At 45.2% G+C, this 24,834-nt stretch overlaps 1 pseudogene; it reads left to right on the forward strand.

The window, feature by feature from the left end:
- The first annotated feature begins 326 nt into the window (after positions 1-326).
- Positions 327-17,333, forward strand: LOC123142586 (protein FAR1-RELATED SEQUENCE 5-like; annotated as a pseudogene).
- Positions 17,334-24,834: the final 7,501 nt, after the last annotated feature.

The following is a 24,834-nucleotide window of genomic DNA, read 5'->3' on the forward strand; positions in this document are numbered from 1 at the left end:
GATTGTATAAGATCTATTCAAATCCGATTAAAACTACTGTACAGCCATGTAGACACACTGGGCATAGCAGTTTTGCACAACTTAGTTTGTTAGGTGATTCATGTAATTTCGACTGTGCATATGCAAGAATCTGGTATTTATTCATAGCGTACTACATGTAATAAAATAAGATGTCTAATTGTTCTTATCATTAATCTATATTAGTCTCAAAAAATTAACATTATGTCCATTTCCAATTGATTTAGATTCCGACTGTTGTAGAATAGTTTAGTTTCCATTTAGTATTCCAGTAGTGCGGCCTTCTAGACAAGACATGTAGTATGACCATGAGGATTAAAGAGTCACACTACAATTTGGGAACATCATTTGATTACTTGTGGCAAGGGCAACTAAAAGGTAATCTGGTTGTGAACCTTATTTCATATATCTAACTTTCAAGCATATGCATATGAACTAATGTGAATAGTGATTCATATAGGATGTGCATGAAACTGCTCCTAGCAATGCAACAGATTACAGTAATGAAAGGGTACCAAAGCTTGGCATGCAATTTTTATCTGAAGAGGAAGCTTGCTCCTTTTATAACAAGTATGCAAAAGCCATTGGTTTTAGCATCCGAAGAGGGAGTCAATATAAAGTAAAGAATTCTGCTGTCATACAACAACGAACATTTACATGCTCCCGTGAAGGTATGGCCTGCTTGTATTTTGTTTTGGTTATATTATTACTTTTGGATCACTAAGATACTTATTTTAATTGACAGGATTCCGCGCAGAAGATAAGAGAGAGGATTCTTTCAGTTACAGTAGGCCTGAAACACGATGTGGATGTAAAGCCCATATGAAGATAAGTCTTAAAACGGATTATATTATGTGTACGAATTTGAGACTGCACATAATCATAATCTTGCTACTGGAGACATGGCCTTATACTTAAGATCCCAAAGGAAAGTGACGGAAGCACAAATAGCAAACGCTGAGGTCGCAAATTCTGTAGGCATTTCAAATAAAGCAACTATTGATCTTATGGCCAAAGAAGCATGTGGACTTCCAAATCTTGGGTTTGCACCCGAAGATATGAAAAATCGTTTGTACTCTAAGAGAACACAGCAAGCAAAAAAGGGTGACACATGGGGAGTGTTGGAATACATGGAGAAGAAGGTAAAAGAAGATGCCAATTTTTTCTATTCAATTCAAATTGATGAGGATGATCTGATAACCAATATTTTTTGGGCTGACTCCAAAATGATCTCAGACTATGCATTATTTGGTGATGTTATATGCTTTGACACCACATATAGGAAACTAGATGATGGACGTCCCTTTGGTTTGATTGTTGGGGTTAATAATCACAAGAAAACTGTTGTCTTTGGTGCCGCACTTCTCTATGATGAAACTGCTGAAAGTTTTGGTTGGCTTTTTACAACATTTCTAACTGCTATGTCTGGGAAATATCCAAGGACAATTATGACCAATGAAGATGCAGCAATGGCCAAGGCAATCAGTATAGTACTACCTCAGTCTCATCATAGACTTTGTGTGTGGCATATGAATCAAAATGCTTGCAAGCACCTAGCAGGAGTTGTTGAAGAATACAAGAAGTTCAATGCTGATTTTCAGCATTGTATATATGATATTGAGGAAGAAGACGATTTTATAGATGAGTGGAATAGAATGATAGACAAGTATGGATTACATGACAATACATGGCTGCAAAGGTTGTTTGAGAAAAGGGAGCAGTGGGCTCTAGTGTATGGCAGAAATACGTTCTCGGCCCACATGAGCACTACCCAAAGAAGTGAAAGCATGAATAACGAACTAAAGCGGTACATCAGTATTAAATATGACATGCTTACTTTTTTGAGCATTTTGAGCGGCTAGTTACGGATAAAAGATTTGTAGAGGTGAAATGTGACTTCAAGGCGTCACAAACTACTCCCAAGCTGATGGCAGAAGGTAGCTATGTTTTAAGGCAAGGCGCAACTACGTATACTCCAGCAATATTCAAGATGTTTCAGGAGCAAGTGCTTCGGACCCTGAACTATGACACATTTCTTTGTGATGGTACTGACAAAGAGCAGAGGGTTTATATAGTAAAATTCCATGGCACACAGCATGAGCATGTCGTCAGATTTGATCCAAGCGAAGAAAAAGTCAATTGCAGTTGCAAGAAGTTTGAATTTGCTGGAATCCTCTGCTCCCATTGCTTAAAGATACTTGATATTAATAATATCAAGCATATCCCTGAACAATATATATTGAGAAGATGGACAATTGATGCCAAAGTGCTCGAGATAACAAGCGATCGCAATCTGCATGATGATCTAAAAGCAAGAATGTCTAGCTTCTACAAGGACTTATGTAGAATGTTTATCCACGTAGCTGCTCGCGCCGCAGAGTCAGATGAAACTTATGATATGGCTGCTAAATGCGCAGAGCAGCTAGCACGAGATGTGGAAAAACAGTTGAAAATTAGAACTGATCCAGATCCAAGTCCTAATTTGGGTAACTCCTCAGTTTCACAAGGTATATGCATACAAGTTATATACTATGCTACTAGTTGCATACAACATTTTCAAACTAAGACTTACATTTAACTTTATGGTTGCAGGTACGAACATTGACTCTACTAGAGTTTCAAAACATAACGAGGGGCTTGAAAGGCCAAAAGGTATGAAGGTCAAGGAGAAGACTGCACGAGGATCAGCAAGGCCCATTGGTGGCTTGGAGAAAGCAAAAACAAAGAAGAAAAAGAAGATAGATGATTCTTTCCAACTACAACCTGAAATGCCTTTCACAAATCAAATGTTTGTGTATAACCCAATGTTAATGGTATAAGAAGTCTACCCATTTAACTTTCTCTCATTTTCAAAATTCAATGACGCTAAGCTTTGCTATTAATCTTCTTAGGGTCATTTGGGAGAAAATATTGAAATGCCTGTCACAAATCAGATGTCTACACACAACCCAATGTTAATGGTATAAAAAGTCTACCCATATAACTTTCTCTCATTTTCAAACTACAATGACGCCAAGCCTTGCTATTAATCTTCTTAGGGTCATTTGGGAGAAAGTATTATACCAGGATCAGCAAGGTCCGTTGGTGGCTCGAAGAAAGCAAAAACGAAGAAGAAAAAGAAGACAGCCAATTCTTTACAACTACGTCCTGAAACGCCTTCCGCAAACCAAATGCCTGGGTATCTACCACAGTACAACCCAACCCAAATGGTAAAAGAAGTCTTCTTTTTAACTTTTTTTCATTTTCAATCTCTGCGACCTAAGCTTTGCAATTTACTTGCGTATGGTCATATTGGAGCTCCGGCCAATCTTGTACACCCATATTTAGCACATTACAACTCAAGTCTGCGACAATCCATTGGTACCTCTACCCCTACGATGATGTCAGGGCAAAATCTATCATTCTCCCAACAACAGACCCCTACAAGTGGTACCTCTACCCCTATGATGATGCCAGGACAGAATACATCATTCTTGCAACAATGGACTCCTACGAGTGGTACCTCTACCCCTGTGATGATGCCAGGACAAAACCTATCATTCCTCCAACAACAGACTCCTACGGGTGGTACTTCTACCCCTGTGATGATGCCAGGACAGAACCTATCATTCCTCCATCAACAGACTCCTACGAGTGGCACTTCTACCCCTGTGATGATGCCAGGACAGAATCTACTATTCTTCCATCAACAGAAGCCGGCTTAATCGATGTTATAGATTTTTATCTCATGTATTTGCTTGCAATTCTATTAGAACCTATGAGTATACAACCATGCTTGCAATTCTTACTTGTTCATGTGACTGTCGATGGAATGCAACATTTTTTTTCTACCTTTCATGCACTGTAAATATTGTCAACTCATTCACCGGTGTACTCCATCTAAAGACATGTCGCAAAACAATGATAACACCCAAGTTCTGTAGTACGACCAACATCCAACAGCATAGATTTCATGAACTATGTTGTTGTAAGAATACTTTGCATCAGGTACAAACTGTAGTACAACCAACATCCAACAACATAGATTTTATATCTAACCTCACAAGCAGAACTGTAGTTGATCACTGTGACAACACCGGCGTTGACATTGCTGACCCACGTCTTCTGGCGTCATGCTATCTGTAAATATCACCAGCATCAGCTAATTAAAATTCAGTTCATTCAACCAGTAGAGAACATGATCAACATTTTGTGCTAGACAATCCCATCAGAGAGGGTCACTCACCGAGCATGGCGACCTCGGCGGGCTTGAGCAGAGTTCTCACCAATACTTAATGAAAGAGAGGCTTATGGTAGTAGCATACGCCTGCTCAAATAGTATCATACAAATGAATGAGTTGCAGTTGATACACATCCAGACTCAAACGTGAGGCTAGCATTAGTACAGACCAAACAGTTCCATTAGTACGTCTCAAAAAACTGCGGTCAGCTCAAGGCCTGTGAGATCTGCCGTCTTTTCAGCTGTAGAATAGTTGACCGCCTCAATTTTGTGATCAGCAGCAAGGCATCCGCCTCTGCTGCTGCTTAGCTTCTACTGCTGCTATACTAGCAGGGAACACGCGCGAAGGCGTTGCCAGGAAGCCAAGTCGCCGCCGGCGACAGCCGCCACGGTGGCCACAGTCTAGGCGTCGGCGGCCGCCGCGACCGTTGCCTCGTCGGTGATGGACAGGCGGCGCCGCCTCAATTTGGTCTGAGAACAAATCCAATCAGCAGACAACAAATTAGAAGAAGTAAGAAACAAACTGGATTGAACAGGGAGGGGTCAAGGTCAGCAAGCAGGAGGAGCAAAACCAGGAGGCGGAGGTGGTCTTGAGATTGGAGAGGGCCGACATCTGCGACGGGGGTGGCGCCACACCTGCTCGAGGCCATGGCCTAGGTCCGATCTGATTCAATCTTGAGCTTGTGCAATAGCTGCCTGCTTGGTTGCAGCGGAAAAGTGAGCGGCGGGGAGGGACGGGGAAGTGCGGCGACGGGAGCATGCCTTCGCTCCCCGCAGACCACGGTCGGCTGTCGGTGTGACATAAAAATAGACGACAGGGAAGGAAAAAGAGCTCCGCCGTTCGATGCGAGTTTAACGTTTCGGGAGCATGGATGGGAGCACTGCAGATTTGCTGGCATTGGCCTTCTTTTGATCCACAAATGCCGGTGGGGTGGTTCGCTATAATAGTAGAGGTGGAGAAAAGCACAATTCTTGGTTGCAGAAGATGAGAAGATCACATGAATCTGAAGGTACACATGTTGACACACGAACACATCACGTGTACCCTCGACGCCGGGGGTGATGCACCGCAGCTCACGTCGAAGGAGACCCGACCGACAGCGCGATACGCAAGACAGTCGACGGGCGCTTTTGCAGACCCGAAACCCCGCACACCCGGGAGGGACCCCGTCAGGGAGTGCGGCGGCTATGGGCTGCCCTAGGTCGATTCGCTCGCCCCTAGAGCCTCGGGATTCGCAGCTCTCAAACACGAAGAACAGCGAAGAACGAGAGAGAAAACGGTGGGGAGATAAAACGTAGACTAAAAAAGTAGTATATTGATTTGTTCGATTGTGTGTTGTTCAATCGGCCGTCACCCCCAACATATATAAGAGGCGGCTGGACTTCCCGTACAAGTAAAGGATTCATCTAGGCTTTTCTTACAAGAAAAATTACATCAATTCACGTCCTAAAGTCCTAGTTCTATTCCAACTCGGATTCAGTCTGAATCTGGCCCAAACTCTGTCTTTCTTCTTGTGCGGGCCTCTGAGCTTGCATATGATCTCCGATTAAGACGGCCCAAATATCAAACTTGCGCGCCTCGACGATACGAACAACTCTCATGTTGATCACTTTTTCAAATAAGGCCATCTTGAATGCTTTTCGAGGTCATCTTTACCTTCCAGTCGGACTCGGTCTTGTAGTAGACTGGATTATCCGAGTCTCGTAGTGAATTTGCAGGCCATATACTATCTCTGATGATGATGACTCCAAAACCAAAGTTTACCGTCTTGATGATACGCAGAACTTCTGTATTGAACACTTCTTCATCCGATGTCATCTTGATAAACTTTCGGGCACATGTTCAGTTTCACTTGGATTCGAGCTCATTCACTCGGATATTAGAGACTTTCACTTGGATCGTCCGATTGGACTTTTTCACTCGGAAGACAATCTTTCACTCGAATGACTATATTTCCACTCGGATGACTATATTTCCACTCGGAAGGCAATATCTTACTCGATCGGCAAGTTTTCGTTCCGATGGTAATCTTTTCACTTGAAATATTTTCACCTGGAGGACAATTTCACTCGGATGACCATATTTCCACTCGGATGACTATATTTCCACTTGGATAATAATAAGTTCATCCGGTCAGCAAACGTGCAAGAAGAAAGAAAGGCTTCCACCTACGACTGCAGGTCGCAAATTGGGGGAATTCGTGCCTACTCGGCATTTCACGAGTTATGAAAATGTTTTACTCGACCGATAAGTTTTCACTCGGATGGCAAACTTTTTCACTCGGATTTCCGACTGAAAACATAGCCTGATCTTGTCTTGCCTTCCCAGGTCGCATACTAACTCGGATCGAGACAATTTATATATGAAAATCGATCGGCTTGATGAGACGAAAAACTTTCATGTTGAATACCTTTAGATATGAGGTCAGCTTCAACAGCTAATTGCTCACGCATTGTACCAGACACCCATCAACATGTGTCTGATGTCCAGCGTAATATTTTGATTCCTAGCTGGTCCGCACCATATTGACTGTAACTTTTGCATAAGGACTCGGATTGAGATGATTTATATATGAAAATCGATCGTCTCGACGATACAAAGACAATTCCTTTATAGTACTCCTTCATCTGAGGTCATATTGAGGGCGTAATCGGCTGAAAAGCACTCAGAACATTAAATTTTGTCACTCGGAGTACAACTTCGGCCACTGAGATGAGGTCGAATGGTGATAGCCTAAACATCAAAGTTGTTCCACCCGACGAAGTGAAACCTTCTCATGCTGAAAACCCTTTCACTCCGTATCTTGCCAAAATCAGGTGTCAACACATGCCCCCCTGTTTTTCGGCAAAGCTTGCACGCCGAAAAATATGCATGGTGTTCGTTCTAAGGACGATGTCAACACTCCATCGGCCATTTATTTTTCTCAGGGCGATAATTATGTATCAGCCATGTTTGTGCTAAGGGCGATAATCGTATATCGGCCATTGCCTACTTAGGCTTCCTGCCACACACTCGGGTGGTACTTCTTCAAATATTTACCATTGAGAGCTCGAGGTAACAATGCCCCTTGTATTGATTCCACCAAATATGAGTTTCCGGTAACAACTCTTGTAATCCTAAAAGGACCTTCCCAACTTGGAGACCACTTCCCGAATTTTCTATCTCTTGAACCAATCGGCAGAATCACTTTCCAGACGAGATCACCAACTTGAAAATTCTTCAACTTAACTTTCTTATTGTAAGCTCTTGCAACCCTCAACTTGTCTCTCTCTATGGACTTCAAAGCAACCAAACGTTTATCGGCAACCTCATTAATATTGTCCATCATCAAGTTATAAAAGTCTACTGCCGATAAATCATTTTGTTTGGCTATTCTCAAAGCATTCAAATTTACTTCCACTGGTAAAACGGCCTCTTGACCATATACTAGCTCATATGGAGTCACCTTCGTAGCACCATGCCTTGAAATTCTATGTGCCCACAAAGCTTCAGACAACAACTCATGCCATCTCCTTGGATTATCTTCAATCTTCTTCTTGATGAGTTTGATTAACATTTTATTGCTAGACTCAGCTTGTCCATTAGCTTGGGCATAATATGGAGAGGAATTGAGCAACTTTATGTTATAAGATTCGGCAAACTCTCAGACTTGGTGTGACATGAAGGATGAACCTTGATCTGTAGTTAACGTTTGAGGAATACCGAATCTATGAATAATGTGCTCGGTTATGAATTGAATTACCTCCGTATGTGTCATGTTCTTGAGAGGTACTGCTTCAGACCATTTAGTGAAATAATCAGTTGCCACCAATACGAACCGATGCCCTTTTGAGGAAGACGGGTGAATTTCTCCAATGAAGTCTAAACCCCAACCTCTGAAAGGCCACGGTTTGATAATAGGATGTACATAGCAGCAGGAGCCAATTGAATATCACCAAACTTTTGACAAGCTTCACACCCTTTATAATATTTGAAGCAATCATTAATCATAGTCGGCCAATAAAACCCAGCACGTCGTAATAACCATTTCATCTTGGGAGCCGACTGGTGAGTGCCACAAATACCTTCATGTACTTCTCCCATAGCAACTCTTGCATGATCCTCGTCCAAACACTTTAGAAGAACATCATCGACTGTTCGGCGATAAAGGCCATCATCTCTCATTGTATACTTGAAAGCCATATGCCGAACAGCCCTGTCCACCCTTTCACTGGGATTGCGCAAGTAAGCAACAATGGGCTTCCTCCAGTCGGAATTGTCATCTGCACTAGATTTTTTGTTAATGACCGAATCAGTGGGTTCTGGTTCGGCCTCTTCAATACTGGTAAGACAAGACATCGGACTTTGAGAAATATGAAACATGCCATGATCAACATGATATCCAAATGCTTGCTGTGCCAACTCATTTGCTTTCCAATTGTCATGTCTAGATATATGTGCAATGCTAAAACAATCCAAAGTAGAAATTATATCTAGACATTTATCAAGATAAACATTAAGTGATTCATCCAAACACTGAAAGACTTTGGATATTTGCTGCACCACTAGTAACGAATCACCGTAAGCCTCAATATGTGTAACACCTATAGCAAGTAACATCTCTAGGCCGAATAACAATGCTTCATATTCGGCTTGATTGTTTGTGCAAAAATATTCTAAGCGGCATGAGGCTTCAAAAACAGCATGATGAGGAGATATATAAACAATACCAACACCTTGGCCATTGCTACAAACTGAACCATCAAAGTATAATCTCCATGGTACTAATGAAACAAGGTTCATATCAACATCATGCTTGTCATTAATCCGATGTTCAACAATGAAATTAGCAACAATTTGGCCTTTCATGGATTTTAGAGATTCATAAGCCAAATCATATTCAATCAAAGCATAAGCCCACTTGCCAATTCTACCACTAAGAATTGGCCTATGCAACATGTATTTAATGACATCGGTTTGACAAGCTACTATACAAGCACTCGACACTAAATAATGTCTCAATTTTGTGCAAGCATAATATAAGCATAGACATAGTTTCTCAATAAATGTAGACCTTGTCTCGGCGTCCAATAAGCGTCTGCTCAAATATGTAATAGCATGCTTTTTTCCCTTGGTTTCTTGAGTCAAAACAACACCAATAACTCCTTCCTCTGCTGCAATGTAAAGCCTGAAGGGTTCCCTATGCTTGGGTGCTTTCATCACCGGATGAGTGCACAAATAATTCTTGATCATATCAAATGCTTCTTGCTGTTTTGCCCCCCAAGTGAAATCAGCATCATTCTTCAACCGAAGGATAGGAGTAAATGTAACAACTTTCCCTGACAGATTAGCTATGAACCTTCTCAAATAATTGACCTTGCCAAGGAACTTTTGCATATCCCTCTTGCATGTTGGAGCCTCCACTTTCTGTATGGCCTCTATTTTTTTGGGATCAATCTCTATGCCATCTTCATGAATAATGAAACTCAAAAACTTGCCAGCTGATACGCCGAATGACACTTTAAAGGATTTATCTTCAGTCCATACTTTTTCATTCTTTCAAAAGCTAAACGCAAATCTGCCAAGTGAGACTCAAAAGCATCCGATTTGACAACAATATCATCAATATAAACTTCAAGTATGACACCGAGTAAATCATGAAAAATTAAATTCATAGCCCTTTGATACGTGGCTCCAGCATTTTTAATCCGAATGTCATCACTGTCCACTCGAATAAACCAAGGAAACCAGGACATCGGAAAGCCGTTTTGTACATGTCCTCTTTGGCCATAAAAATTTGATTGTATCCGACATTACCATCTAGAAAGCTAATAACCTTATGTCCAGAAGCATCATTAATAAGCATATCGGCTATTGGCATGGGATACTCATCTTTGGGTGTAGCCCTATTCAAATCTCTGAAGTCAATGCACACCCTCAACTTGCCAGATCCTTTCTTCTCCACTGGGACAATGTTAGAAATCCACTCGGCATATCTGCAAGGTCGGATGAAATTAGCTTCAAGCAGTCGACCAATCTCTTCCTTGATCCGGTCATATGTTTTCGGATTAAACTTTCTGGCAGACTGTTTATAAGGTCTAAAACCGGCCTTTATAGGTAACCGATGCTCCACTAGCTCTCGGCTTAAACCTGGCATCTCATGATATTCCCACGCAAAGCAACAAACATATTCTTCAATAGCTCGATTAACTTAGCTTTACAATCAGCTTTCAAATTTTTGTTTACAAACGTCGGTCGAGTGACTGAACCATCTCCAATATCTACCTCCTCTAATGGATCGGCCGATGTAAAACCTTGTCCAAGTTTATCCATGTCATCCAACTCCTCTATAGACTCATACATATCATTCTCGCTAGACCGATATTTTACAAGACGTTTTTGTAACCACTCGGAGCTAGAATCCATTTAAACATATCATACCTTGGAGCCGATTGCATTCAGTCGGCTTTAAAGAGACGGGCACAAAACCATTCTTGGTCGCGCTGAGAAAATCAAACTCTGATAAGTCACGTCCCGTCAAGCAAGTAGCATTGGGATGTTGCCAATCCACCGATGCATCGGCCAAAGCAACACTGGCCGAGTTATCTGCATGAATGACTTCCACTTCATCATCAACCCACTGAATCAAAAACTGGTGCATAGTGGATGGTACGCACTGGTTTGCATGAACCCAATCACGGCCTAGTATGACGTTGTAGTTACCTTGCACCTTAGCGACAAAGAATGCAGTAGCCAAAGTTTTGCTTCCGACTGTAAGCTCCACATACATTACACCTTTGGCTTCAGTTTTCTCTTTGCCTTCAAATCCATTGAGCACATATTGGTCTTGATCAATTCTTCATCAGGCAAACCCAATTTCTTGAAGACCGAATAGGGCATAAGATTTACCACATCACCACCATCAACAAGCATCCGAGTGAGCGGCGACCCATTGATATGACCTCTGAGATATAATGATTTCAGATGCGTTACTGGTTCTTTTGGCTTCTCGAATATTGCGTTTTTAGGGCCAAAATCCAGCTGAGCCACCTCCCCTTCCTCATCTACAGCACGAAACTCAGCAGGTAAGTAATACACCATATTGATATCCATACCTTCATGAACCGGCGTAGACTCATAGTCCAACATATCAGCCTCTTCCTCGAGTGCATCCACCGGTTCTTAAATTTGTCCGAGTGAAGAGGAAGCAATAGGTAACATAGACGATGCAATGATTGCGTCGTCCTCTTTTGGTAGTGTAGGTGCTGCTGTGATAGGTGTAGAAGCCACTGCATCTTGTATTTGTTTGGGCCTCCACACTTGTTTTGTAGGTACCATAGGCCAAGTGTCATTGAACAACTTATCCCTTTGCTTCTCGGCCTCTTGTTCTGCCATCTCTTGACTCCTTAACCTCTGTAGTTTCCTTTTTTGTGTCTTTGTTAGCCCTGGAGGACACCACTTTGGCTGAGTGTATTTAGGATCTCTCGTTTTTACTTGGCTGGTGCTTGCTTCATGGTCATTAGCCGAGTGCTTTGGCGCGATAGCAAGTATCGGCTCAGTCGGATTGCTGTGCACAATCAGCTGCTGTATGGCGAATGTTTCAGTGCCCAAGATAAGTGAGTCGGCATCCATTTTCTCCTTGCCTTTTCCCGACTCAACTGCTACAACACTTGGTGATTTAACACGCCATTCTTTTCGACTTTCCAGATGCATGAATTTCCACTCGGGCGCACCTTTTTACTCTGATGGAATCCACTCGGATGGATGTCACTCGGATGGAATTCACTCGGATGGAATTCAGTCGGATGGAATCTACTTGGCCACATTTTTTTCACTCGGATAGCTTCCACCTGGGTGCATTCTTACACTCGGATAATTTCCATCCGGTCGCATGTTTTGACCAGCCGACCGATAGTTACCGATGTTCAGTCGACCATTATATGAGTATTCAAGTCGGTCCCAAACAGTTTGCCTCTACTCTTCTGGAAATAGCGCCTTTGGTCCACTCGGTTTCATATACTGACTGAACATATCATCTGATGGTGACCTTGGTCGCTTCAAGTATGATGGCTGGTTAGAGCTGGAACCAGCCGACTGATTGGCATATTTGGACAACAACATATCAAAAGTTGGTTTGATCCACTTGCACTGTACTTTAACTTCATTCCTTTTCCACTTGCCAACTTCTGGACTCTTGGGCTTGACAAATCTCACACGAGCATTTTCTTGCACTTGTAGTTGCCCCCCGAGTGTAGGATTCTTGATGGTGATTTTGATCACTTCCTTGCCATCGGGTTGCTTACCAAGCACAACCTGTCTCCCCAAGACCTTGTTGTCCTCCTTGTCTTTCCTGGGCTCACCAACAATGACATTAGCTTTATTAGCAGATTCGGCTACCTCCGGCCGAATGAGTAGCTTCTTCCCCTCCAAATCCATGGTATTCATTGGAAAAGGCTGTTTATCAACTTGCATCTCAGAAAAGTTCAATCGTCCTTCATTAATGGCCGATTGTATCTGTCGTCGAAAAACATTGCAATCGTTAGTAGCATGAGAAAAAGAATTATGATACTTGCAATAAGCACGCCGTTTTAGCTCTTCAAACGGTGGTAAAGTATGAGATATTCTAATAATCTTAGCCTGCAGCAAAGCATAAAATATTCTATCACACTTAGCAATAAAGTAAACTTCATCTCTTCATCACGATTCTTATGAATCGGTTTCAGATCATTGCAAGTAAATGGTTTGGCCTTAGATGGCCAAACAAATTCAGTAGAAAAAACATCACCCTCATCGCCCGAGTGATCACTATCATATTCCACCATATTCATCTTTGGACGATCGGCTTTGTATCTATGCACTTCTTTGAGATCTTTGCTTCGGCTTTCCTGAGCCAAAGCCCTTTGTAAGACTTGGTTGATATTGAAGAACTCATAACCTTCTAGCTTTTCTTTAATGGGAGTTCTCAAACCACTCAACACTAGGTCTGCCAAGTCTCTCTCGGTTATCACCAAACTAAAACACCGGTTTTTTGTTTCTCTGAATCTCTTGACGTAATCGGAGACCGATTCATCATGCTTCTGTTTAACCGATGTTAGATGTGACAACTTGAGTTCATTGTCGCCGCTATAAAAGTGATCATGAAATTTCTGCTCTAGCTGCGACCAAACTCGAATGGAACCATGTGGTAAAGAAGAAAACCATGAAAATGCAGTACTAGTTAATGATAAAGGAAATAAACGCACTTTCAACTCATTTAGTGAGCCTGCTTCACCTAGTTGTGCTAAGTATTGACTAACATGCTCCCATGTGATTTTTGTGCCCTCTCCATTGAACTTAACAAAATCTGGAATCTTATATCCCGGAGGGCACTGGATGGCATCAAGGTACTCGGGGCACGGCTTTTGGTAAATCCGATTCCGAGGTAACTCAACTCCAAAATTCTCTCGAAGCATCTTAGCCATCTCCTCCCTAAGATTAGCTAGACCATCATCTGTAGTGGATGATGAAGCTTGTGGCAGTGACATAGGAAGAGTATGGTTACTAGCTGTAGGTAGGAATTGTGGCATGTATGTCGACCCATAATTTGGTAGTGGTCGAGTGGTTGTAGCTGTAGGTAGAGTTTGGTTCGGCGTTGCCACCGAACCTGGCATCCTCATAATAGGATTAATGGGTGCAGCCACAATCTGATTTGTTTGGGTAGGATAATAAGCCATCGGCACGGGAGGCGCCGATGCAATAGGTAAAGCCAGATTAGGGTTTTGCACACTAGCAGCTACACCATCATTACCACTAGACGATTGAGATATATTCTTCTGAGCATTAGTATTTTCTATGAAAGTTTGATAGACTAGATTGTTACCATCGGCAATACGACTTTCAATCTCAGCCCACTGCTCAGGAGAAAAGGCAGTACTTACAGAGGGTTTAACCTGTTCAGTTTGAAGAAGAGGGAACTTGATTTCTTCAATCGGAGTGATGTTGCCTTGGCGATCGTTCTTGAATTTTGCAAGGAACTCCTGCGGGTCCTTCTCCTCGCGCACCTTCTTGTACTCCTCATAGACTTGGTGATGATCGGCCGATATCTCATCAAGACTGGGCTTAATGATGTTATCGGCGTCTACGTCAGATGGCTTGGGAAGATCGGACATGGTGGATGATGATGATTGATCTTCGGTCCCCAGCGGAGTCGCCAAAAAGTGTGTTGACACACGAATAGGTCACGTGTACCCTCGATGCCGGGGGTGATGCACCGCAGCTCACGTCGAAGGAGACCCGACCGACAGCACGATACGCAAGACAGTCGACGAGCGCTTTTGCAGACCCGAAACCCCGCACACCCGGGAGGGACCCTGTCAGGGAGTGCGGCGGCTATGGGCTGCCCTAGGTCGATTCGCTCGCCCGTAGAGCCTCGGGATTCGCAGCTCTCAAACACAAAGAACAGTGAAGAACGAGAGAGAAAACGGTGGGGAGATAAAACGTAGACTAGAAAAGTAGTATATTGATTTGTTCGATTGTGTGTTGTTCAATCGGCCGTCACCCCCAACATATATAAGAGGCGGCTGGACTTCCCGTACAAGTAAAGGATTCATCTAGGCTTTCCTTACAAGAAAAATTACATCAATTCACGTCCTAGAGTCCTAGTTCTATTCCAACTCGGATTCAGTCTGAATCTGGCCCAAACTCTGTCTTCCTTCTTGTGCGGGCCACTGAGCTTGCATATGATTTCCGATCAAGACGGCCCAAAATTAAACTTCTGCGCCTCGACGATATGAACAACTCTCATGTTGATCACTTTTTCAAATAAGGCCATCTTGAATACTTTTCGAGGTCATCTTTACCTTCCAGTCGGACTCGGTCTTGTAGTAGACTGGATTATCCGAGTCTCGTAGTGAATTTGCAGGCCATATACTATCTCTGATGATGATGACTCCAAAACCAAAGTTTACCGTCTTGATGATACGCACAACTTCTATATTGAACACTTCTTCATCCGAGGTCATCTTGATAAACTTTCGGGCACATGTTTAGTTTCACTCGGATTCGAGCTCATCCACTCGGATATTAGAGACTTTCACTCGGATTGTCCGACTGGACTTTTTCACTCGGAAGACAATCTTTCACTCAGATGACTATATTTCCACTCGGATGACTATATTTCTACTCGGAAGGCAATATCTTACTCGATCGGCAAGTTTTCGTTCCGATGGTAATCTTTTCACTCGGAATATTTTCACCTGGAGGACAATTTCACTCGGATGACCATATTTCCACTCGGATGACTATATTTCCACTTGGATAATAATAAGTTTATCCGGTCAGCAAACTTTCACTCGACCGATAAGTTTTCACTCGGATGGCAAACTTTTTCACTCGGATTTCCGACTGAAAACATAGCCTGATCTTGTCTTGCCTCCCCAGGTCGCATACTAACTCGGATCGAGACAATTTATATATGAAAATCGATCGGCTTGACGAGGCGAAAAACTTTCATGCTGAATACCTTTAGATCTGAGGTCAGCTTCAACAGCTAATTGCTCACGCATTGTACCAGACACCCATCAACATGTGTCTGATGTCCAGCGTAATATTTTGATTCCTAGCTGGTCCACACCATATTGACTGTAACTTTTGCATAAGGACTCGGATTGAGATGATTTATATATGAAAATCGATCGTCTCGACGAGACGAAGACAATTCCTTTAGAGTACTCCTTCATCTGAGGTCATATTGTGGGCGTAATCGGCCGAAAAGCACTCAGAATACTAAATTTTGTCACTCGGAGTACAGTTTCGGCCACTGAGATGAGGTCGAATGGCGATAGCCTAAACATCAAAGTTGTTCCACCTCACGACGTGAAACCTTCTCATGCTGAAAACCCTTTCACTCTGTATCTTGCCAAAATCAGGTGTCAACAACACATCATCAATAGGTTGGTCAAACTGCATAATGTCAAAATCAATAGCGTATCGTTATTTCAATCCGTCCGCAATATAATGAGGAAGATAAGATAAGACGTGAGTATCGTTCAGAATATATCCAACGCATTAAAAGTATCAAGAAAATGTACAGTATTAAACCTGTAAAATTACCGAGTGCCCAAATATACAAATGACAGAAGAAAATACAGAAAGGATAGAAACATGTATAATATTATACTTTATTTCTCTATGGCACTGATGCACATTAGACTACATCAAACTTCAAAAGTATGGCACCAACTCCAAACGTGTCATTATCTGAAATATTTTTGAAATATTTTTTCATGTGCAAGATCCTTTCAACCCTATTCTTATCTATAGAAAAGTTATTTTGCCCAGGTATAAGGCCCTATTCTTATCAATAGAAATGTGGGCCATGACATTCGTGAGCGTAAGAAAGCCCTCCTCGAGGCCATCCAGGGCCTTGATATGCAGGCTGACTCCGCAAGTCTCACTGCTGAGGAGTGGATGCTTAGGTACGACTTAGAAGACCAGCTCACGGTCATCTACACGGATGAGGAGGCCTACTGGCGCTTGCGAGGCACGCAGAATTGGGTCCTCAAGGGGGATGCCAATACCGCTTACTTCCAAGCCATTGCCAACGGTCGTCGTTGCCGTAATTCCATCCCGCTTCTCTGGGATGGCAAGACCCTCCTGCAAAGGTCGGAGGACATCCGGGCCCATGTAGACGGCTTTTACAGAGACCTATTCTTTGTCTCCCCGCGGGGAGGTCTTGCCCTGGCGCAAGACATTTGGCCGGCCCACTGTTGTGTCTCCCTTGCGGGCAACGCGGCCCTTACGGCCCCGTTCTCTGAGGCGGAAGTGTGGGCGGTAATTAAGGGTATGGACCCTTCCTCGACCCCCGGTCCGGATGGCCTCCCAGTAAAGTTCTTCCAGACTTTCTGGGAGGTGATCAAACCAGAGGTGATGGCCCTGTTTGAAGAGTTCTTTGTAGGATCCATTGACCTCACCAGGCTGAACTTTGGGATCATTACCCTCATCCCCAAAGTAACCAGGGCCTCGGATATTCGCCAGTTCCGGCCGATTACGGTGATTAACATCATCTTCCGCATCCTTGCGAAGGGGTACGCCATTAGGGTGGCCCCCATTGCCGACAGGATCACTCACCTCGATTAGTCGGCATTTATTCAGGGCCGATACATCCTTGACGGAGTTCTGGTTTTCCACGAAGCTCTCCACGAGGTTCACTCCAAACACCTTAAGGCAGTCTTCCTGAAACTGGATTTCCACAAGTCGTATGACACGGTCAGTTGGCCCTTCCTTCGGGAATGCTTGCTAAGGAAGGGCTTCGACGACAGGTGGGTCTTGATGAAGCTATGTACCTAGGGTAGGGTCATAGGCCTGACCTAGACACCCTCCTCTAGGACATTACCCTAAAGTCAGAAGCATTCAAGGGATACCATCATCCACTCGACTAGAAGCATTCCACTCGGAAGATTCAAGTTCACTCGACCGTAACAGGAATCACTCGACGGACAGAAGACCTAAAGTCACTTTGTATGACAACGGTCGGACACTTACTCCGTAGACTTAATGGACATTTATGTCGCTTTATTATAGGCGTTACCAGAAATGCCCCATCTTTATGTACCTTAAACCCTGTGTAACTGAGGGCAGGAGGGGCCTGGCGAACTCTAGAAGCTACCCCCCTCCTTAGGCACAAGGGTTCGCACCCCTGTAACTCCACACGCATATAATCCAGTCGACCGCCTCCGGGCACCGAGACGTAGGGCTTTTACTTCCACCGTGAAGGGCCTGAACTCGTAAATCCTGCGTGTACAACTTCGCCATAGCTGGGATCTTGCCTCCTCATACCTACCCTCCCATTCTACTGTCAGTCTTAGAACCACGACAGTTGGCACCCACCGTGGGGCAGGTGTCTTAGCGACTTTATGGTGAAGTTGCGATTTTTTCGATTCCTATCATTATGGTTTCCGGCGGAGGATTGGTTGAGGGCCGCGAGATCCGTCTCGGTGCACTCCTCTTCGTTGCCGACGACTCCGCCTGGCTTCAGGAAGCTCCTCTCGACGTCGAGACGCTCCCCGTCCGCGGGGCGACGCACTTTCGCGCGTGCGTTTGCGGCATCCTTCTCCGGCAGCCGTTGACCCAGTATCGGTCGGCTTCCGTTGTGTCCTCGCCCCCCGCTGTTCGCCGACACAAGCGATCCGGTCGGTCGCGGCTTCAGCGGTGGGTGAAACACGCGGTGGCTCGTTAGTCTGCCACCTCATAAGTTGCGGCAATCGAGCCCGACGAAAATCTCTACGGCCTGTTCGACTGGCTCCATCGAGACCGCATCCGAGTGCGATAGCAGTGATCCCGCGGCTGAAGTCTTGATGGTCGACGGACCGCGTAGTCTGCCTGGCTTCTGTCGCGACGACGGCGGTGATGGTGGCGGTGATCCGTCACGCTTTCACGAAGAATACCGCCCCGAGCCCCTTTCTTTGCAGCAGAGGGAAGAGCTTCGCCGCCACAACATGGATGCACTCCACACGCTCATTGTTGGGGAAACCCCCGAAGCTCGGGCCTTGGAGGAGGCGCGCCTGGCCAACTTGGCTGAGCGCGCTCGACTAGAGAACCTTTAGCATGCACTCGACGAGCGTGCTCGGCAGCGGATTCCTGAGTCCAGTCGACGACAGCTTTTTCCGCCTCAACCTCAGGTATACCGCACCCCGATTCAGAATCTCACTGCTGCAGCCCGTATAGCAGAGTCAATTCAGCCCTCCCAGTCGGAGGCTGGCAGAGGTTTGATGCAGATCCGGGCCTTACTCCGGGCAGCAGGAGAGCAGAACACAGCAGTGTCTCAGTCGTGGAATAGGATTCATAGCAGATCTGTGATAGCAGATACAGTTTAGTCGGCCCATAGCCCAAGATCGCCCTCGCGGTGTGAGGGACGTGGGCACCGGCAGGATTAGTAAGGAAACCATGAGCAGTATGATCACCGACTCGGCCGTGATGACCGTCGTCGAGTACCCACACCTCCTCCGAGGAGTGGATCATATGTGCCTCGGCAGTATGATGACAGATGCCCTCACAGTGGCGAGCGAAGAATACCAGTTGACCCAAGGGAGCCAGGCTTTGATGCGAGATCTATTCTCGTTCAAGGTTTGGTTGACAGGAACAGAGCACACAGGGAGGGCCATGACAGAGAGCACCCGACTGGCAGCAGAATTCATGTTTTGGGTCCAGAGTGTTTCAGCAAAGCCATCAGAGCCACGGTGATTCCTCCCAACTTCAGGTTGGCGACTGGAGCCAGCAAGCTCACTAGTGAGTCCAAGCCTGACACTTGGCTTGAAGATTACCGAGTGGCTGTGCAGATTGGTGGCCACAATGATGAAGTGGCCATGAAGCATCTTCCTCTGATGTTGGAAGGTTCGGCCAGAGCATGGTTGACTCAGTTAGCTCCTGGCAGTATATTCAGTTGGGAGGAACTTGCCCGAGTGTTTGTTAGAACTTTTGAGGGTACTTGCAAGCGGCCAACAGGATTGACAGAATTGCAGCATTGCGTGCAAAAACCGAATGAGACTCTGAGGGATTATATCCAAAGGTGGACCACTTTGCATCACACAGTGGAAAACGTGTCCCAGCATCAAGCAGTTTGTGCCTTCAAGGAAGGCGTTAAGTATCGAGAGCTGGTTCTGAAGTTCGGTCGGACGGGAGATATGTCTCTGACTCGGATGATGGAAATAGCCACTCGGTACGCCAACGGAGAAGAAGAGGATCGACTCCACAGCGGAAAGGGCAAGCCAGTCGCCCAAGACACCGAAGGGGGTCGGAAAAAGAAGCGCAAAGTCGAGCCAGCAGCTCCTGGTGAAGCCTTAGTTGTGGCTCAAGGAAAGTTCAAGGGGAAGCCCAAAGGGCCCTGGATCCCCAAGAAAGTAAAAGATCAAGCAGGAAATGATGTGTTGGATTTGCCGTGTCACATTCACACCAAGAAGGATGAAGAGGGTAATCTAATTTATCCTAAACACACCACTCGACAGTGTCGACTCCTGATCCAGCAATTCCGAGAGAAACAACCCAATGAAAAGGAAAAGGAGTCAGACAAGGATGAGGACAAGGAAGAAGACGATGATGGTTTTCCCAACGTCAATTCCACTCTGGTGATTTTTGCTGATGTTGAGAGCAAAAGTCGACTGAAAGTTATCAACAGAGAAGTGAACATGGTTGCTCCGACAACACCCAGTTATTTGAGTGGTCTCAGACTGCCATCACGTTCGACCAGTCTGATCACCCAGCGCGTGTAGCCACCCCTGGGAGGCAAGCATTGGTGGTCGACCCAGTTGTTGGAGGCACTCGACTGACCAAAGTGCTCATGGATGGTTGTAGCAGCCTCAATATCCTTTATGCTGAAACCTTGAAGGGGATGGGCATTCCGATGTCCAAGCTTAGCAAAAGCAACATGAGTTTCCATGGCGTTATCCCTGGAAAGAAAGCCGAATCACTTGGCCAGATCGCCCTTGACGTGGTTTTCGGTGATTCCAAGAATTATCGTAAGGAAAAGTTGACATTTGAAGTAGTGGATTTCTAGAGTGCTTATCATGCTATTTTGGGTGGGCCTGCCTATGCGCGGTTTATGGCTCAACCATGTTATGTGTACCTCAAATTGAAGATGCCTGGTCCCAAAGGAGTGATCACAATCACTGGTAATCGGCAGAAGGCAGAAGAGTGCCTCCAGAAGGGCTCAAAAATCGCCGATGCACAAATGGCAGCAGTCGAAATGCAAGAATACCAGAAAAATGCAGATCCAAGTGATTTGTTGCAAGCCAAGAAGCCTGCCACAGATTCTGCATTTCAGTCGTCCGGTGAAACAAAGCCGATTCATATTCACCCGACCGATCCTAATGCTGCTCCTACTCATATCTCAACATCACTCGACAGCAAATAGGAAGAAGCGCTCATCCAGTTCCTCCGTGAGAACTGGGATATCTTTGCATGGAAACCTTCTGACATGCCGGGTGTACCCAGGGAACTGGCTGAGCACCGTTCACGAGTCGACCCAAAAGTGAAGCCAGTCAAAGAACATCTTCAACGGTCCACCCTCTAGAAGAGAAAAGCAATTGGCGAGGAAGTGGCTCGACTCCTGGCAGCCGAGTTCATCCGAGAGATTTACCACTCCGAGTGGCTCGCCAATGTTGTCATGGTCCCCAAGAAGGACGATTCACTTCGTATGTGTATAGACTTCAAGCATATCAATCGGGCCTGCCCGAAATATCACTTTCCTCTCCCCCGCATCGACCAAATCGTCGACTCAACTGCGGGGTGTGAGCGTTTGTCTTTTCTGGACGCATATTCTGGGTATCATCAGATCCGACTGTATGGACCCGATAAGGTAAAAACAGCTTTTATCACCCCGTTTGGATGCTTTTGCTATGTCACCATGCCATTTTGTCTTAAGAACGCTAGTGCCATGTTCATGAGGATGATTCAGAAGTGCCTGCTCACTCAAATCAGTCGGAATGTGGAAGCATATATGGATGACATTGTGGTCAAGTCGCGTAAAGGTTCCGACCTACTGACTAACCTCGCCGAAACCTTTGCCAACCCGAGGAGGTATGATATCAAGCTTAATCCGTCGAAGTGCACATTCGGAGTTCCTGGGGGAAAGTTACTCGGTTTCCTTGTTTCCGAACGAGGGATCGACGCGAACCCAGAGAAAGTTGGAGCCATACTCCGGATGAAACGCCCTGTGCATGTGCATGACGTTCAGAAGCTTACTGGTTGTTTGGCCGCCTTGAGTCGATTCATCTCTCGCCTCGGTGAAAAGGCATTGCCTCTTTACCGACTGATGAAGAAATCTGACAAGTTCGAGTGGACTCCTGAAGCTGATGCAGCGTTTGCAGAACTCAAAACCCTGCTTTCCACCCAGCCGGTGCTTGCTGCCCCAATCAGCAAAGAGCCTTTACTGCTTTATATTGCAGCCACTGGACAAGTTGTCAGTATCGTGCTCACGGTCGAGCGGGAAGAAGGAAAAGCCTATAAAGTTCAGCGCCCAGTGTACTATATTTCTGAAGTCTTGACTCCATCCAAGCAGAGATATCCGCATTACCAGAAGCTTGTTTATGGAATCTACATGACCACGAAGAAGGTTGAACACTATTTCTCAGATCATTGCATTACAGTCGTCAGCGACGCACCATTGTCTGAAATTCTGAACAACAGAGATGCAACTGGTCGAGTGGCAAAATGGGCGATTGAACTCCTTCCATTAGATATCAAGTCTGAGGCAAAGAAAGCTATCAAGTCCCAAGCAATTGTAGATTTCCTCACCGAGTGGGTCGAACAGCAACTGCCGACTCAGATTCACTCGAAGCATTGGACCATGTTCTTTGATGGATCCAAGATGTTGAATGGTTCTAGTGCTGGAGTGGTATTGGTATCCCCTCGAGGTGACAAGCTCAGTTATGTTCTCCAGATTCATTTTGATTCCTCCAACAATGAAGCTGAATATGAAGCACTTATGTATGGGTTGTGTATGGCCATTTCACTCGGCGTCCATCGCCTCATGGTCTACGGCGACTCAGATTTGGTAGTTAATCAAGTAACGAAAGAGTGGGACGTCAGGAGCCCGGCTATGACTGGTTATTGCAATACAGTGAGAAAATTAGAAAAGAAGTTTGAGGGGTTAGAGCTCCACCATATACCCCGACTGAAAAATCAAGCTGCTGATGACTTGGCAAAGATAGGTTCCAAGAGAGAGACCATTCCGAGCAATGTGTTTTTGGAACATATTCACACACCTTCAGTTCAGGAAGATCCTTTCACTGAAGAGCCACCACAGCCTAAGAGTGCCACAGATCCGACTGAAGTCGAAGTCCCGGCCGTGGTCGACTTGATCATGGAGGTTGTGGTCATCACTCCCGACTGGACAGTGCCATACATTGCATACATTCTTAGGAAAGAACTCCCAGAGGATGAAGAAGAGGCTCAACAGATCGTCCGTCGATCCAAAGCCTTTACTGTGATAAGAGGACAGCTGTTCAGAGAAAGTGTAACTGGAGTCAGCCAGAAATGCATCACGCCAGAAGAAGGCCGGATGATCCTCAATGATATTCACTCGGGGACCTGTGGTCACCATGCGTCCTCTCGGACCATTGTGGCCAAAGCATACCGAGTCGGATTTTACTGGCCACATGCCAATGAGATGGCGAAAGAAATAGTAGACAAATGTGAAGGCTGTCAGTTCTACTCCAACATGTCCCACAAACCCGCATCAGCCTTGAAAACCATTCCACTCGTCTGGTCATTCGCTGTCTGGGGATTAGATATGGTTGGACCCCTGAGGACTGGCAGAAGTGGTTTCACCCATGTGCTTGTGGCAGTCGACAAGTTCACTAAATGGATTGAGGCTAAGCCTATCAAGAATCTTGAAGCCAGTACGGCTGTCAGCTTCATCAGAGAATTAACGTTCAGATATGGTGTTCCGCATAGCATCATCACTGACAATGGGTCGAACTTTGATTCAGATGAGTTCAGAGCCTTTTGCGCTTCCCAAGGCACTCGGGTCGATTATGCTTCAGTCGCCCATCCCCAGTCGAATGGACAAGCTGAATGAGCAAATGGATTGATTCTCAAAGGCCTGAAATCCCGATTGATGCGTGACCTCAAGCATGCAGCAGGCGCCTGGGTCGATGAACTTCCATCAGTGCTTTGGGGATTGAGGACAACTCCTAATCGGTCGACTGGACGAACTCCATTCTTCTTAGTCTATGGAGCCGAAGCTGTACTTCCGAGCGACTTGCTTCACAATGCACCCCGAGTCAAACTTTTCTCAGAAGATGAAGCGGAAACAGGCTCGGCAAGATGCAGTTGATCTCCTGGAAGAGGAAAGAGAGATGGCCCTGATTTGGTCGACCATTTATCAGCAAGACCTGCATCGATTCCACGCCAGAAACGTGAAAGGTCGAGCATTTCAAGAGGGAGACTTGGTTCTTCGAGTGGACCAGCAGAAACCACACAAGCTCGCTCCTGCTTGGGAAGGCCCCTTCATTGTTTCCAAAGTGCTCCACAACGGAGCATACCACCTTTACAATGCCGAGCACAATAAAGACGAGCCACGGGCTTGGAATGCGGAGCTGCTCCGCCCCTTTTACACTTAAGCATTCAGACTGTTGAGATGTAATAAGAAATACCTTCTAGTTTGATTATCAAAGACACAGTTTTACAGTCTCCTAAATGATTGTTGTTCCTTTCTTATATGTTCTAAATCCCCCAGTGGGTGCCTTAGATGTGAATCCGCTTCGCCTAAGTTTCAAAAGAAAAATCCTGCCGAGTGAAGAGCAAGCCTCTCACTCGGAGGCTTAGCTGCGAATCCGTTTCGCCTAAGTTTGAAAAAATCCTGCTGAGTGGTGAGCAACCCTCTCACTCGGACGCTTAGCTGCGAATCCATTTCGCCTAAGTTTGAAAATCCTACCGAGTGGTGAGCAATCTTCTCACTCGGGGGCTTAGCTGCAGTCCAGTACTCGCCTAAGTTTGAAAAAAATCCTACCGAGTGTTGAGCAATCCTCTCACTCGGGGGCTTAGCTACAGTCCAGTACTTGCCTAAGTTTGAAAATCCTACCGAGTGGTGAGAAATCCTCTCACTCAGAGGCTTAGCTGCAGTCCAGTACTCGCCTAAGTT

This window comes from Triticum aestivum, chromosome 6D (genome assembly GCF_018294505.1).
Source record: "Triticum aestivum cultivar Chinese Spring chromosome 6D, IWGSC CS RefSeq v2.1, whole genome shotgun sequence".
NCBI classification, from domain to species: domain Eukaryota; kingdom Viridiplantae; phylum Streptophyta; class Magnoliopsida; order Poales; family Poaceae; genus Triticum; species Triticum aestivum.